The following is a 15,682-nucleotide window of genomic DNA, read 5'->3' as shown; positions in this document are numbered from 1 at the left end:
GATTCTCCTAGCACTGCCTGTGCTCCCAGGCCTGTGCCTCCTTCCTTTTCCGTGGATTCCAGTTCCCTGGACTCGTTCTCTCCTAGCTCCTTCCTTAGACTGCATAGTGTCTTGGCCACCCCTCCTCCCATTGGATCATTCCTCTCAGTGCTTTAGTACCCTTTGACTCCACTTGTGCCTCTTGTGTTTATAGAGTAACTTGGTAACTCCTCCTCGCCTTGTGATATAGTTTCAATCTGAAAGATCTCTCAAAGGGCCATGTGCTGGAGGTGTGCTGTCACCACCCTGCTATTGGGAGAGAGAGGACCTCAAGAGAAGATGTCCTGTCCAGGGGAGTTAAGTCATTGATGGTGAGTCACTGAAGACCATGTGGGGATCCTGGATTCTTCCTGTGTTTCTCCTTGCTTCCCTGTGGAATTAAATAAGCAAGAGTCCTCTGCTGAGTGTTATAACCCTGGCCTCTACATACCCAAAGAAACAAGGAAAAGGAACTTCAGAAACCATGAGCTAAAACTCGTCTTCCTTTTAATTTGATGTCTTTGGCATCTTATCACAAGCAACAGAAAACCAGCAATTCTCTATCGAAGAGATTTTCTTTGAAAATCCAGACTAATACAGTTTTAAGCCTTGCATAGTCTTTTGCTACACCATGTTTTTAAACACTGGGTATGAAATTAGGCTTTTAAGCCTTCTGTAATAAAGTGTCATAATCTGGTGATTCAAAAAACTGCAAATTTCTTCTCTTCCCTGTCTGCAGTCTAGGATATGTAATTTGTATGGCAACCGGATCATCCTCTCCTTGCAGGCTACAGGGGAGGATCTTCAGGTAGTTACAAATTTGTTCTGTAGGTTTTGTTTTTGTTTTGTTTTTTATTGGCTCATCTTTTCAATTGTTACTATCGAGCTTATATTCCTTCTGCTCGTTGATAAGGTGTCAGAGTCTGCATTCAAATCCCTCTGCATCATGGTATGCCCATTTTTGCCCACTCTTCAAAGTCTAATATTATTGGATTTAAAATATATACTTCCATAACTTTCCTGTATTTTCTTTCTTATAATTTCACCCTCAAGAGTTACTTCTCAGGCTGGAGAGATGGCTCAGCAGTTAAGAGCATTGACTACTCTTCCAGAGATCTGAGTTGAATTCCCAGTAACCACATCATGGCTCACCATCATCTAATAGGATCCAGTGCCCTCTTTCAGTATGTCTGAAGAGAACAACAGTGTACTTGTATACATAAAATAAATCTTTTTTATCAATATCTGCTATGAATCATTACAGTCCAATAGTATTCCCTAAGAATTATAATTGATGAGTGTTTACTATCTGCTGTGTGCCTCTGTGTACCTCTGAAGGAGATTTCTAGAACAAATAGAAAATGTACTCAAAAGACAGACACTTTGTAAGCTTTCAAGAGAACTACACATAAGACCTTTATGCTTCCAGAAGTATTTTCTAACATAATATATGCAGTGTACTACAATAACCTCTCAAGGTATCTGTAGAATTTCAGTCCTTCAGATCACGTGTTAACTGAATGGGATGAATGAAAAGCTGGCTGTAGGGCTAAACTTTATTTCTGTGCTTTTCACAAAATGAAACTTTGTGAGCCAAGAATACTACAAATGTTGAAAACCCTTTACCATAGATATCTCTGGAGGGCATCAAGATAGTTTCTAAGTACAACAAAATGTGGGTTTGCAATAAAGAATTGATGTGATTAAGTCATCAAATGACATTTTAAAACAAGTGCTTGGCTCTGCCCACCTTATCTTCAGTCAGTACTTACATATTATAGCCCTAAGTAATCAAGCTGTATTTCTTTTAGAATATACTATAAGAGATTTACATCAAGACATAGAGACCTTCCTTTACAGTTAGCCTGAGGTAGTGGGGATTTAAACTATGTTTTTATAGTATATATACTATAAACCGCATTGCCTTGGACCAACCATCATCTTCCAGATAGAGGATTAGATCTCAGAAGGATCTAGAGAGAAAATTACTTTTATTGTGCCATCTTTGGACAGCTTGGATTTTAACATAAGTTATATTTTATTTTAAATAGTCCTAATAAAACCATTATGTACTATAATTTCATAATTATATTGTCCAGGCTCCATTATGGATTGTAAACTTCCAGAAGTATATCCACCCAGCTTTTATTAGCCTTGTACCTTAAAAGATATTTGCTATGCACAGCTGAGCACTGTTTATGACACGTTAGTGGAATATAAAGCATTCAGATATAAAATAATAATTGGTAATAAATAAGATATTTTCTCTTGGCAGTGTTAGATATTTTTTAAAAATTAAGAATTTATTGATTCTCAAGAAAAATAAATTTAATCAATAGGTTCATACTTGGGCCAGCACCCAATGGCTTCAGAGGGTCTTTGGAAGCCTGGCAAGGATTCAATGAGCAGTTCTGTTAAATTCCATGTCCCTTACATTGTCTAAAGAATGCTAAAAGTAGTAGACTGTGAATAAGGGAGTACATGCTCCTGTTACCTCAGCCTGGTTCATCATACCATCAGTGAAAGAAGAACATTGTCTTTTGAATCTGCTAATTCCCTCTAATTTACATTCTGAGTTACAGAAAACTAAATGCTACCTGTAATTGGGTTTTTCTTGTGGAAAAAAGCAGCAAAGTACCATCTTCCCAGTCCTACTATAGATGCTGGTAAATGGTAAAGCTTTACCCTCCAGTTCACTGAGCCTAAACAACACTGAGTTTAGTGCTAGTGCAACAGACCAACTGGTCCTCAGGTAGAAACCTTGCAAATGAGTTCCCTTATGGGAACATGGTATTCTAAACAAAATTTTGCTCTTCTATCTCTTTCTCATTTTAGAGGCCACTCTAAAGCACCAGTCCTTTCCCAGTGGCTAAGAAGAAAACTATTCTCATCCTGTATATTCCTTACTAGCTGACAATCACAACACTCTTTAATATAAATTTCTATCATTGAGAAGGAATCATTGTGTCAGTCAATTATTGATAGGTTATTTTAATGCATTTTCTATTGAGGTCCCAGTGAGATTTTTCTCGAAGCATAGAAAAAAGTTTATCCAATACTTTATATGGAAGTCAAAAAGATAACTGAAAACATTTTGAAAAACAAAAATAATGTGGGAGGTAAGTAATCCACAGGACAGTAGTAATTACATGATATTACTAGAGGAAGATGCATACAGATCACTTTAAAAATGAATTTTATAATCATATCATCATTCAGTGTATGATCAGAAGATACGTGTGATAGCCCCAGGACAAGCACTGTGGATCCCAGCACCGCAGAGGGCATAGGACTCAGAAGGAGGAGGAAGAGGCAGCTAGACACAGAGAACTAAGAGACAGAGATGCTAAACTCACTACCCACTGGCACCAAGGCAGTTACCCTCAACTGAAGCAAAGAGCTTAATCTCAAGACTTACAAAACATCCTCATTTACTCTCGTGTCTCATTTCTACTTGGAAAAGGAGTTAAGACTCAAAAACCTAAAAATAAGTTTCCATTGTAGGGACAGATTAAATCACATTACCTGTTGCCTCTTCAGTCATTGGCTTAGGAGGAATGTCTTAACCCAGGTGAGATAGACAGTATCTGAGCAGTTTTATTATATGCCAGCTTCGTCACCTAAATATATTCTATTATCACAACAATATTTCCTAGAATAAGAAATAAACGCTTTTAAGGCCACCTCCAAAGCCACAAATCATCAGGATTTTACATCTCCCCGATCCAGTTCTCCAATGTCCTCCTCCTCGTTCCTGTTGTCTCTTGATGTCTCTGCTCTTATCTCTGTCTAGAAAGCCTGTCTCTTCTTTTGTCACTTAAAAATCACTATCACCCATTCAGAGCCTGCCCCACATGTGGCCCATACATATACAGCCACCCAATTAGACAAGATGGATGAAGCAAAGAAGTGCAGACCGACAGGAGCCGGATGTAGATCGCTCCTGAGAGACACAGCCAGAATACAGCAAATACAGAGGCGAATGCCAGCAGCAAACCACTGAACTGAGAATAGGTCCCCCGTTGAAGGAATCAGAGAAAGAACTGGAAGAGCTTGAAGGGGCTCGAGACCCCAAAAGTACAACAATGTCAAGCAACCAGAGCTTCCAGGGACTAAGCCACTACCTAAAGACTATACATGGACTGACCCTGGACTCTGACCCCATAGGTAGCAATGAATATCCTAGTAAGAGCACCAGTGGAAGGGGAAGCCCTGGGTCCTGCTAAGACTGAACCCCCAGTGAACTAGACTATGGGGGGAGGGCGGCAATGGGGGGAGGGTTGGGAGGGGAACACCCATAAGGAAGTGGGGGGGAGGAGGATGTTTGCCCGGAAACCGGGAAAGGGAATAACACTTGAAATGTATATAAGAAATACTCAAGTTAATAAAAAAAAAATCACTATCACAGAGGAAATTTTCCTAACACTGATTACAGGACAGCGATTCAAGGAGATAATAGGAACAAAAAGGCACACAGCAGTGTCGGCACCAAACAGTAACACTCTGGAGTAGACTTCACGCCATGCTATGATAGAAGCATTCTACACCTCTTGATCAACTTATCTGGACCGGCACACTAAAGAAATAGGTAGTGGGAATAGCTCAGTCACTAAAGCAACTGACTAGTAGGCATGGGGACCAAAGTCCTGATCATGAATACTCTCATTAAATGAGCGGTGGAACCTGGTTAGTGGTAAGACAGAGGCAAAGAGATAGGTCCCTGGAGTTTGATGACCAAATATCCTAGACTACTTCTCTAGGTCCTAGGCCAGGCAAAGACCCTTTCTTACACATAGATGGAAGGTGTCTGTAAAATGACACTCGAGGCTATCCTCGTACTCCTACATGCGTGCACACACATCAGTATACACATACCCTCCCATAGGAACTTGGGCACACATACACACAAACAGGCACAAATAGGAACAAAAAGTGTCTCACTTAGTAATTAAGCAGAAGCCAATGAACTGTCTTCAGGTCTCCTTGATAGGAGCTGAGTTACTGAGTATCTTCCACAAGCAGCCTTACTCCAAGGCCATGCTCTTATCCAGCAGTACCCATGATGCTCGTCCCGCTGAACAAAACAAAACAAACAACAAAACACAAACAACAAACAACAGCAACAAAGAAGTTTTTACTTCAACATGTATGGGAAACTAAAGGATGTTCAGGATAATAATCCATTAAAGGGTCACACACGCTCTATCCCTGTCAAATACAAAATTAAATGCAAACACTATTCACACTACTTCCCACTTCCCACTTAACTATAAGTTTCCAGTTGCCCAGCTTAATGTGTTACCAACCTTGGTATCATTTCCTGTTTCTCCGTGCAGGTCACGGGATGCTCTTGGGGCTCAGGAAAGTGCTGGGCAAAGCTTTCAGCTCCAGGAAAGGAAGAATATGAACGTATTATATTCCTTAAAGTAGAAATTGTGAGACAAAGTTGAAATCCAATTGAAAAGACTTTCAGGGCCCTAATTGAGATATGTAGGAACAAGCTTCTTTCAAATCATTATGGATCCAAAAAGGCAAGCAAGCAGGATGTTTTTTAATACTTGTTTTGTGCAAATTGGGCTTTAAGCAGACAGGAATACTGCAGATGCTATCTTTTCAGTAGCAGAGTGGATGCCTATAGGTTGCGGCCGTGTTCATGTGTCTTACTTTAAAACCATGGCAATCACACATTCGTATCATTTAGTCTCCTGAGAATGAAAGATACTTTTACAGCTGTGCCAGCCATTTCAGATCCATTTGTAGAATTTTCTGAGAATGTCCCACGGTGCCATTCCCTTCCCTTCCAGGTACTCTCCTGCCATCTCAACAAGCACTATCATACCTTTCTTATTCCTACACCCCATCTTCTTTCTTTCTCTGTTGTGTTTTATTTTGTTCTGTTGGTTTGCTTTTGGATTTTATTTTCTTCCCCACTAACTTACAAAGGCAGGGACTATTCTGTCCATTTCACACCACATTCTTTGTGCTTTGGACCAGACATCAGCTGACTACATCATTATGTATAGAGCGATTCAACATGTATTCATTCACCAAATATTTTCTAATATGTAATAAGATGGGAAAAAAAGGAAGTAGAAAGCACATTGATCCTGTTCATTATCTCGATAGTCTAGTCAGGTCATTGCAGATGTTATATGCATGCGTAAGATATTATGAGAATAGTCAGGAGAGAAACACTCTATATTGAGGAGATAGAAGACAGTGTCCAGCAGAAAAGATCGAGGACTTGATAAGTCACCAGTATGAAGGGACAAAAAAGATGGTGCCACATGAAAAGGCCTAGAGCTCATGGACCTGAAAATGTCTGACAGAGTAGAAGCATTTTATTCTAAGGGCAGTAGAGCACCAGGGAATAAGTCTCAGGAAAAAATATAAATAAAATATTTTTAAATCCCAGCTGCAGAAGAACCCCTCGGCTACACAAGCCAGGTTGGAGGAAAGGCTGACAGCTGACGGGAAATTGATCATTAGCCAGTGTCCAAGTAAGGGAGGTTGATAATCCCATTCTAAAGCTACTGCTGGGAAATTACAATGAAGTAGCAATCAACTTACAAACTGTTGAAGGCATAGAATTAACAGAACTTTGGCATCTATTCCATGTGGCAGTTGAGTGACAAGGTTTCTCAAAGACACTTTCATCAGTCACCACCAACTTAGCTTCACATATAGGGTTCTTCATGCCCCCTTCCCAACTCACTTTTATTTTACTTTTTAAATCTTATTTTAAACATCTACATCAGAAAACACACGTTTGCCCTTTTGCAACTTCTACAAACAACTCAGAGATCACTACCCTAAGATGATTTCAAAATACCAGGTTCCTTTCTTTCTTCCTCAGTTTGCACATTTCTTATAAGAATGTGGAAATTTGAGCTTCACAACCCACAGGAAATCTTCCGTGGGCATGTGTTTTATTGAATCCATTCAAATGATCCGAAATATTAGTTACAGAGCTGAGATATGACTCCTTCAAATTTGCCTACTACATTTTCGGTGGCTTTGTCTTCCCCTTCATGAAGTTGGAATGAAACCCAAAGACAGCATCCTGCCTAGCTGAAAAAAACATACGTCCACATGAAGCATTTGGTATTAAGATCTGATTTTCATTATCCACAATTATCTTTTCTTTTGCTGTCAACATTTAATGTGGATCTGAAACAAAGTTTCAACTTGCTTCTTTTATTTTCACACGCCATTGTTTTAGAAGGTAATGGTCAGGTGCTCTATAAACTGAATGACCACAGTGAGAAATTGCCCAGAGTTCAGACTTCCTTGCATGAACACGGAAGGCAGCGTGAAGGGGATTCATGAGATCAAGGGCATAAACCAAGATTAGGTAAAGCATCATCCACTAGTTCCACACGGAGCACTGTCATGCCCTACGCTGTTCACACATCAGAATGGAGAAGTGTACAGAGTTTCTACTAACGAAATGGTTAGAAGGAGGAATGGCCCAGTGGAATGTAGATTTTTCTTCTTGTCTATCTGTGTTTCATACACTTGCAAAGTTCTTGAGCTCAAAGCATGAAAACCAAATCAGATGAGGAAACGGCTCCTTATTATTCCTCTTTCTACTAGTTCCTCTTATGAGCATTTGATTTCCAAGTACGCTGGAGCTTTGTTTTTGGTTTTGGTTTTGTTTTTTTTTTACAAAATAATGAAGTTCACGTCATGCTTTTTATATGATAATTTTACAGAGACAAATGTGCTCTACATTAGTTTGTTGGCTATATTCTAGTTTGAACCATGCTGATTACATGAGGGCCACTCAGTCCAGAGTGGTTTTAATTGCAGCATCCAGAATGTTCTTCAGATAAGCACAGTCCACAACCCACTGTTGAATGGCTATTTTGTTACTCACCTGAAAGGGATTTGAGCCTTTGCCACATTTTAAGGCACAAAGTAAAGATAATTACTTGGCAAATGATGTGGCAGTGCATCATTTATTTCTATATTATTAGGCCATGTCCACCTAGATTGCCTCATGTTTCAGAAGAATGTTCAAATAGAACAGAGTCTACCAAAAAGTCATACCTAAATGTTGTTTATACTTTAATTGCTTAAGGCAATGACATAGGAAATGAGTCTCAGCTTTGAGGAACTTGTGGTCTAGTCACAATATATAGGAAATTAAATGAACATGGGTGACCATTGATAGATAAAGAAAAATGTGGTACATATACAAATTCAATCATAAAGAAAAATGAAATCCTCGTATTTGCAGAAAAATTGATGGAACCAGAAATCATTATATAAAGCAAAATAATTTTAAAAAAATGTCTTACTACTTTCTCATACTCAAAACCTAGATTTAAATATGACAGGTGTGGTGTGTGCATGCAAGCGTGTGTGTGTGTGTGTGTGTGTGTGTGTGTGTGTGTGTGTGTGTGCGAGAGAGAGAGAGAGAGAGAGAGAGAGAGAGAGAGAGAGAGAGGAGAAACTTAAAAGAGCAGGGAGAAAAGGCATGAGAATAAGAGAGTCTAAGGAAATGACACGAAGTAAAGGGTTAACCTTAGACAAGAATGGATTCAGGATTGGGGTAGAGTCAGGGAGAAAAAGAATATTAGAGGGAGAGGAATTAGAACAAAGTATGGTGACACAACCCTGTGAAAACACCATGAAACACATTACGTTAACTTAACAAAAATGATTTTAAATAAGGAATCCGTTCTCAGTTTTAAAATTGGCATGTTCTTAAATGTTTTCTTTTACTGTGAAGTTCCTTTGCTTCAGTTGGATATATTTAGAAAATCTTATTACATAGACTATATATTTTAAGAGAAGAGCTTTTGTGGTTCTTATGATATTGGATCTGAAATAGTTAATTAAATGGCACAAATCCTGAAAGCCACAGGACAATGTCAAACTGGTAGAACCAAGAGAGAAAGGTCAATGGTTTAGTGTGGAAATATTGTGGAAACTATACGCTGGCAGAGGATGAGAGCTGAGCAGGGAACAATCAGTTTTCTACATGAAATTCTTACATCAGAATTCACTCATTCCCTCCCATAAGGGCTCCTGTTTGTTATAACAGAGAACAAAGGAAACAGGATGCAGAGGCTATGAGCTCTTTTTTTTTTTTCCAGAGCTGGGGACCCAGGGCTTTGCACTTCCTAGGCAAGTGCTCTACCACTGAGCTAAATCCCCAACCCCAGCCATGAGCTCTTGACTTGAAAACACAGAGTGGAGCTGTGGATCCAAAGGGAGTCAGCAAACCAAGACAGAAGACATTGGAAAGACCCATACTTAGAAGGAAGTGACCTTCCTCATTAACATAATTATAAACACCTTTCTTCAGGGAAGAGTAAGCATAGGTAAAAGTAAAAACCCAGTTGTAATTAGAGCTTTAATCTAAATGGTTTAGCAAATCCATTCAGGCTAGTTTATTTAACAGCCACTAACAGGAATTAGAAAATCGTAACAATTAAAGAAAATTTAAAACATCAAGAGTTATAGACATAAAACTGATCTCTTTTTATTTAAGATTTGCTATTTCCCAGATGTTGTACTAAATACTTTATATTCATTGAATTATTCAATCTTCTCAATGCTCAATGCATTATGATATAAATACTTATTTTAACAGCGGTTTAATAGATGTAGGAATAATTACTTGTGGTTGTCCAGGCATTTGCCCACAGAAAGGCAGTAAAGCCCTTTCCAAGGCATTGCCTGGGTCTGGTGTCATCCTGTTCTTGAGCACTAAAGACACAGCATAAGCAAATTATTCTCATGATGGCTTCCCCAGCTCTCTCATAAGAATGAATTAAATAAACTACTAAGTAATTGACATGATTTGATTTAGAATATCAAAATAAATATTTGAAAAGTTTGTTCTCAACTTTCTAAAAAAAAAAAAACAGTAAGTACTTCTAATGAATGATAATAGTCTTTCACCAAAAAATATCTTAGCATTTTCTTATAGATTCAAATTAAAATCTTAATTCTGGATACAATAATTTGGGACAAAACCAGGGGGGTGGAAATCTTTTGATTACTTTTTGTACAATAATTTTTCCTGGAATAGCTTCTCATTTTGACAACACTGACCCCAGCTACAGTTCCCGTCTATTTTATTGGTGGTGAAGTTTCGTATGCTTTTTAGCAAGTTCGGTAATTTATACCACTTTTCCTAGGCACTAGCTAGCGTATTGTGGCAATTTCACTTACCTATAGTTTTGTATTCAAAAGACTTATCTGCCGATCTGCATAAATACACACACTCACGTTTTCACGCCTCACATACAAGCAAGGGAGCGCACAGCAATAGACCTTTTCTCTTTTATTTCAAGGCCATTATGGCTGAGCAGCTATTTGATGGCTTGGCAGTTACATTCATGCAGTGTCAGCAACAGCCCAGACAGTGATGATATAAGGGCACTAATGATATTATATTCACTGAGCTGCCATAATACGTTTCCAGAGAAAGATAACTTAATTGGCAGCCTATTATCAGTAGGTATATGGGTGCTCTGGCGTGCAGAATGCACTCATTGAAGCCAAGGTAATTGAGGCATCAGGTGATTTGAGTAACTGTGATTAGAATCATCTGTGTGCAATGTGCAGCGAGGAAGAACATGTGTAGGAAAGAACCCTCTTTATGAGATGTTTAACTGTTGAGACCCCTGGATAACCTTGCATCCTACCTTGCTGGCTTCCAGATCTACTCTTGTGATACAAGCAAGAATTCTTTAGTCTATTCCTGAGATCTATTTTGGGGACAACTGCTATGCTTTCTGCTTTTTGGTTTTTGGTTTTTTTTTTAATAATTTGTTTATTCTAAGGTGAATAAATACCTATTCTTATCAGTGTATATTCATATGTAACCAGCACCTGCACCTAAAAGAATCACAAAGCTATCTATCAAAGATAGCTTTCAAAGAAACTCAAAAAGGATTTTAGATTGTGTAAATTTTCAGAAGAAATATATCAGTATGTGTAAATATGTGCAAAAGTATGTGGGGAATTTTCAAGACTGTAATGAATGAGAAATATAGACTAGTAATAAAAAATAATCCTGATTATAAATGCTAAAAATATCTATTTTAAAATTTGCTCTTGTTCTCATTATATCCAAGATGACTAAGATGTTTGGGAGTGGGGGAATCAAAATATACACTGTAAAGTATAAACCTCTGGGGCTTGTTGAACAAATTATTATAAAATAAAAATGAAAAAAATAAAATAAATTAAATAAAATAAAAATGACTGTTTTAATCAGAAAAGGCTATTGATCAAATTTTATTCCATGTCCTTTACTCTCCCAGAAGAGTTCATGATATTTGATAAATGGATGGATGGATGGATGGATGGATGGATGGATGATGGATGGATGGATGATGGATGGATGGATGCTAACAGATGGGAGTTTAAAATGTGATTATAGAGTTGCAGGGATTTCCTTTGGCTCAGTTTCCAATAGCAAGTTAAACATATTCAGTAGCAAACAGCAATAAGTTTTAATAAGTTTTAATCACTGTATCGTTATTTTGAAATGTAAATTACATTGGTATATGAGTAGGGACAAAGGCAGCTCTAGTAAAAGTCACAAAGCAAGAGAAACTTCACAAATGTGACCGAGTAAGGGACTTATAGGAAAGGACAGATTTGCAGAAATATGAAGGAGATATGACAGGGTGGTGAACAAGTTTAACCAGACCACTTTTGTGGGTGGGTTGATGTCCCCCTCATTCTACTTCAGTAGTAACAAGAAAAAGTGAACAAGAAAAAGAGATATTAAGTAATATATTATATTTTGGATGCTTAAAATTCACTTGTGTGTATATATATATACACATCAGTAGTAAGTATGGTATTTTCAGAGTTTGCTAATGTTTTGAAATTATTTATTTTATCTTGGTAAGAAGTCATAGATGTCTTCCCTAAATACTTGGATCTGAAACCGAGAAAACCAATAGTTATACTCTCCCCTAAGGAAAACCACCTCAGCCACACTCAGCTTTCTTCAGTTACTTACAGTTCTTTGTGCATAATTGAGACTTCATGGGCTTTTCTCCATCCACTTTGGCATGGCCTTCTATGTTGTCCTTGTGCCAAATAGTCAGCCATGAAAAGATACACACAAGTGACATCATACAAACTGAACAAGTTATATTAGGGAATATATACATATACATATATGTATGCAACAACTATTAGTACAATTAGTGAAATAAGAGGAGAGTGGGATATGGAAATATTTGAAAGGGAAAAAGAGAAGGGAGAAGTTTGTTGTTATAATCTCACAAATAAAATACTAAATGGCGAATCAAGTAAACAAAAGTATTCCAGACAATGTAGTGATAGACAGAAAAAATGGAAAGGAGGTTTTTACTGCTAAGCAGACAGCCATGCAGAAGAAGTCACGTGGATAATCCATGGTGTGCAAGGCAAGGACAAGACCACAATGGCTTAAGAATCATATTAAGGAATGTTATGAGAGAATGGTCTATCGTCAAAGTAATTCTAAGTTGTGGGGAGAGTCTGACTATACCTTGTACTTTAATTCTGCATCCTTTTTATTTCATCACTTCTTTTTGTGAATATCATCTACCCAGGGTGTGATATAGAAGGAACTGGGCTCCCATCCAGCACATTCCGTTGGTGTTCGTTTTATGTGCACCTCAGACTTAGGACCTATCTCTCATTGCTGCTCAATTCACACTCGGTCCTTTCTTTCTTCATTTACTTCATCAGAATCTCTCTGTAAAATGGTTCAGCCTCTTTCAAATCCATCTTCTTCAGTGCTCTCAGAATTGATATTAATCCCTTGCTGATAGTCCTTTATTATAAATCTTATTTCTGTTCGGATTATTTCTTATGCTACTACTTAGACCTTTGTCAGACAGTTATCTTAAATGCTTTGATGATGTCAAAGCTGAGATCCTCTGAGCATGACTAAGGCAGTCTCTCATAACTACATTCTTTTAATATAGTACTCTTCCAGTTTAGGTTTGTAATCCAGCCTTATCGAAAAGAAAATCAGACTTCAGTAATAAACTGAAGACTTACCTTCTCAAGGAAAACTCAAACTCAATCATTCCTCCTAAAGTACTGTCAACTTTTAATAATGTACTTAAAAAATAAATGTTCACATTACATGCTACCCTAGTAAAGCGTTATCTTGCCTATCTAGCATTGCCTGAAGCTCTAGCATTTAGAGCAATGTTTTTAAACAAAGCTTTCTTTCACTTTTTGGATTACAGTATACCATTGTGCTACTTGACTTTTCCCCTCTATACCCTTTCACACTTAATTTTTATTGATTAATATTACTATTAGTAATATGAGTACCAATTTTTGTAGATGGCTGCTTAATGCCTAAGATAATAAATCACTACCTACCATATACTTTAAACCATCATTAGAGTTAAACGCAACTCAACCAAGGCATTGCAGTAATGTTTCACAGTGATAAGTCCTCATTAGTTAAATATGTTGTGACATATTGCACTAAAACTATAATATTCCAATAGTAGTTAATAAGAATAGCGACTTATGAAATCCCACAAGTACAAAATTCTTTGTTCTTTTTTAAAATTCATGGATTTCTTTTTAATTAATTGCTGATATATTATATAATTTATATTATGTATAGTATGTAATACATAAATGTCACATATGCATTATATATTACATGCATGATTCTTGTATGTGTATTTTTCAGGACTGACCATTGGATAATCAATTGGTATGTTCTTCCTAGATTTTCCCCCCACTCTCAGAATGTCACAGTTGCCTGCCATGCTTTGTGTAGGAACCAGGACAGAACAGAAACCCAGAATGCAGTAAATGAAATGTTAAGGGGTAAGAAGAGAATGCAGCTTGTGCAAACAAATTTTCTCTGTGAAACAGCACTTGTTTCTCTACATGAATCTACAATAAGTCCTCTGTTGACTTTACCTTGGCAGTGTCTTCATATCTCAGTTACCTGTCTTTGCAGTAAAGCTAGCATTAACTACACGGCTATCCTCTCTTTCCTGGGTAGATATCACAGTCCCTTAGTCAGCCATTATGAGTTACTCATTTGCCTTTCTAATCTATTCATGACCATGAGGTAGCAAGAACATTCTAGTTAAAATACTGTTTCTCTAATGAAAGCCTAACGACTTCTCTCTTACACAAAGCCACAATTTTCAGAAAGCTTTTGTGATGTGTCTCTTTCTGCCACCTTGCTGCTTCAAATTCTACACCGGCTCAGTTCACAAACTCATTTACGTCTACATTGCCCTCCTTACACTCCTTAAGTAGGCCACCACAGGCTTGCAAGGGGTTTTTGTACATATTGTTTCTCCTGGTTGAAATACTAATTCTTTCAGACAATCTTTGTAATTTGCTCCTTACCATTTTTCTTGTTTATTGCTTGAACATCAATTTTTAGTGATATATTTCTCTACCATATGATATGAACTTATAAATTTCTCTCTCACCCTTGGCCTATTTCTACACAACTTAAACGTTTTTCTTTTCATATATGACTGATCACCATGCAGCATTCTATGTAAGTTGTATTTTTCTCTGTATCATATGTACTAGAACCCCCACCAGAGCAGGAACTTTTATCAGATGTAATGAACACTGTTCCTCCAGGGCATATATTACACGATTTTCAAAATAAGGATGAATTGAATGTTAAACAAATGGAAAAGGTAGATAAAAAGATTAGATTAGAGAAACAATAGGTGCTTAAACGCAAGCTTTAAATGAGCAGTGTATCTGTGTGGTGTGTGTGTGTGTGTGTGTGTGTGTGTGTGTGTGTGTGTGTTTATGTGGTGATGAAAGTCAGACAAAAGTAGTATGCTCAAGACACAGAAAAATAATAGTAGACACAATCCTCACAATGGCAAGAAAGTATAAACTTTGATAAAATGTAGTTTTAAAAGAATATACTGCCAATCCAGGATCTACACTCCATTCCCTGAGCCAAAGCTCTGCCTGCAATCCTGGAGGTCTGCTGCCACACCAGACAACCAGGTGAGATCCCCATGCTCCAACCCCATGCTTTATAGGTTCCCCCAGCAAGCTAAGCAGCCATAAGGTCTGCCCCATCTGCTCTGCATGTCATCTTTCCAACCAAACCTCTCCCTGGAATCCTTGAGATCTGCGGCCACAACGGACCAAAACCTCTGCCTGAATCCCTGGAGGCCTGCAGACATCAGGAACTACCAGGCCCACCAACACCATGGCCAACAAGACTGCTAAAGGCCAGTGTAAAAACACAATCAACAAAAGCCAGGGTAATAAGGTGCTGACAGAACCCAGCTATCCTACTACAGCAAGGCCTGGATATCCTAACATACTTGAATCAAAAGAAAATTAACTTTTATTTAATCATATGGAGATGACAGAAGTCATTAAAGAAGAAATGAATAAATCACTTGAAATGCAGAAAAATATAATCAAACATGTAGAAACAAAAAATGAATGAATATAAAGAAAAGACAATCAAACAGGTGAAGAAAATGAATACAACTGTTAAAGACCTGAAATTGGAAATAGATGCAATGAAGAAAACAAACTGAGGCAATACTGGAGATGGAAAACCTAGGAAAGAAAACAGGAAGTCTTCAGAAACAGAATACAAAAGATGGAAGAGAGAATCTTAGGCTTAGAAGATAAGATAGAAGAGATCTATGAGTCAGTCAAT

Source organism: Rattus norvegicus, chromosome 14 (assembly GCF_021556685.1).
Source record: "Rattus norvegicus strain SHRSP/BbbUtx chromosome 14, alternate assembly SHRSP_T2T, whole genome shotgun sequence".
Taxonomy (NCBI): domain Eukaryota; kingdom Metazoa; phylum Chordata; class Mammalia; order Rodentia; family Muridae; genus Rattus; species Rattus norvegicus.
This window is presented reverse-complemented; position numbering follows the sequence as displayed.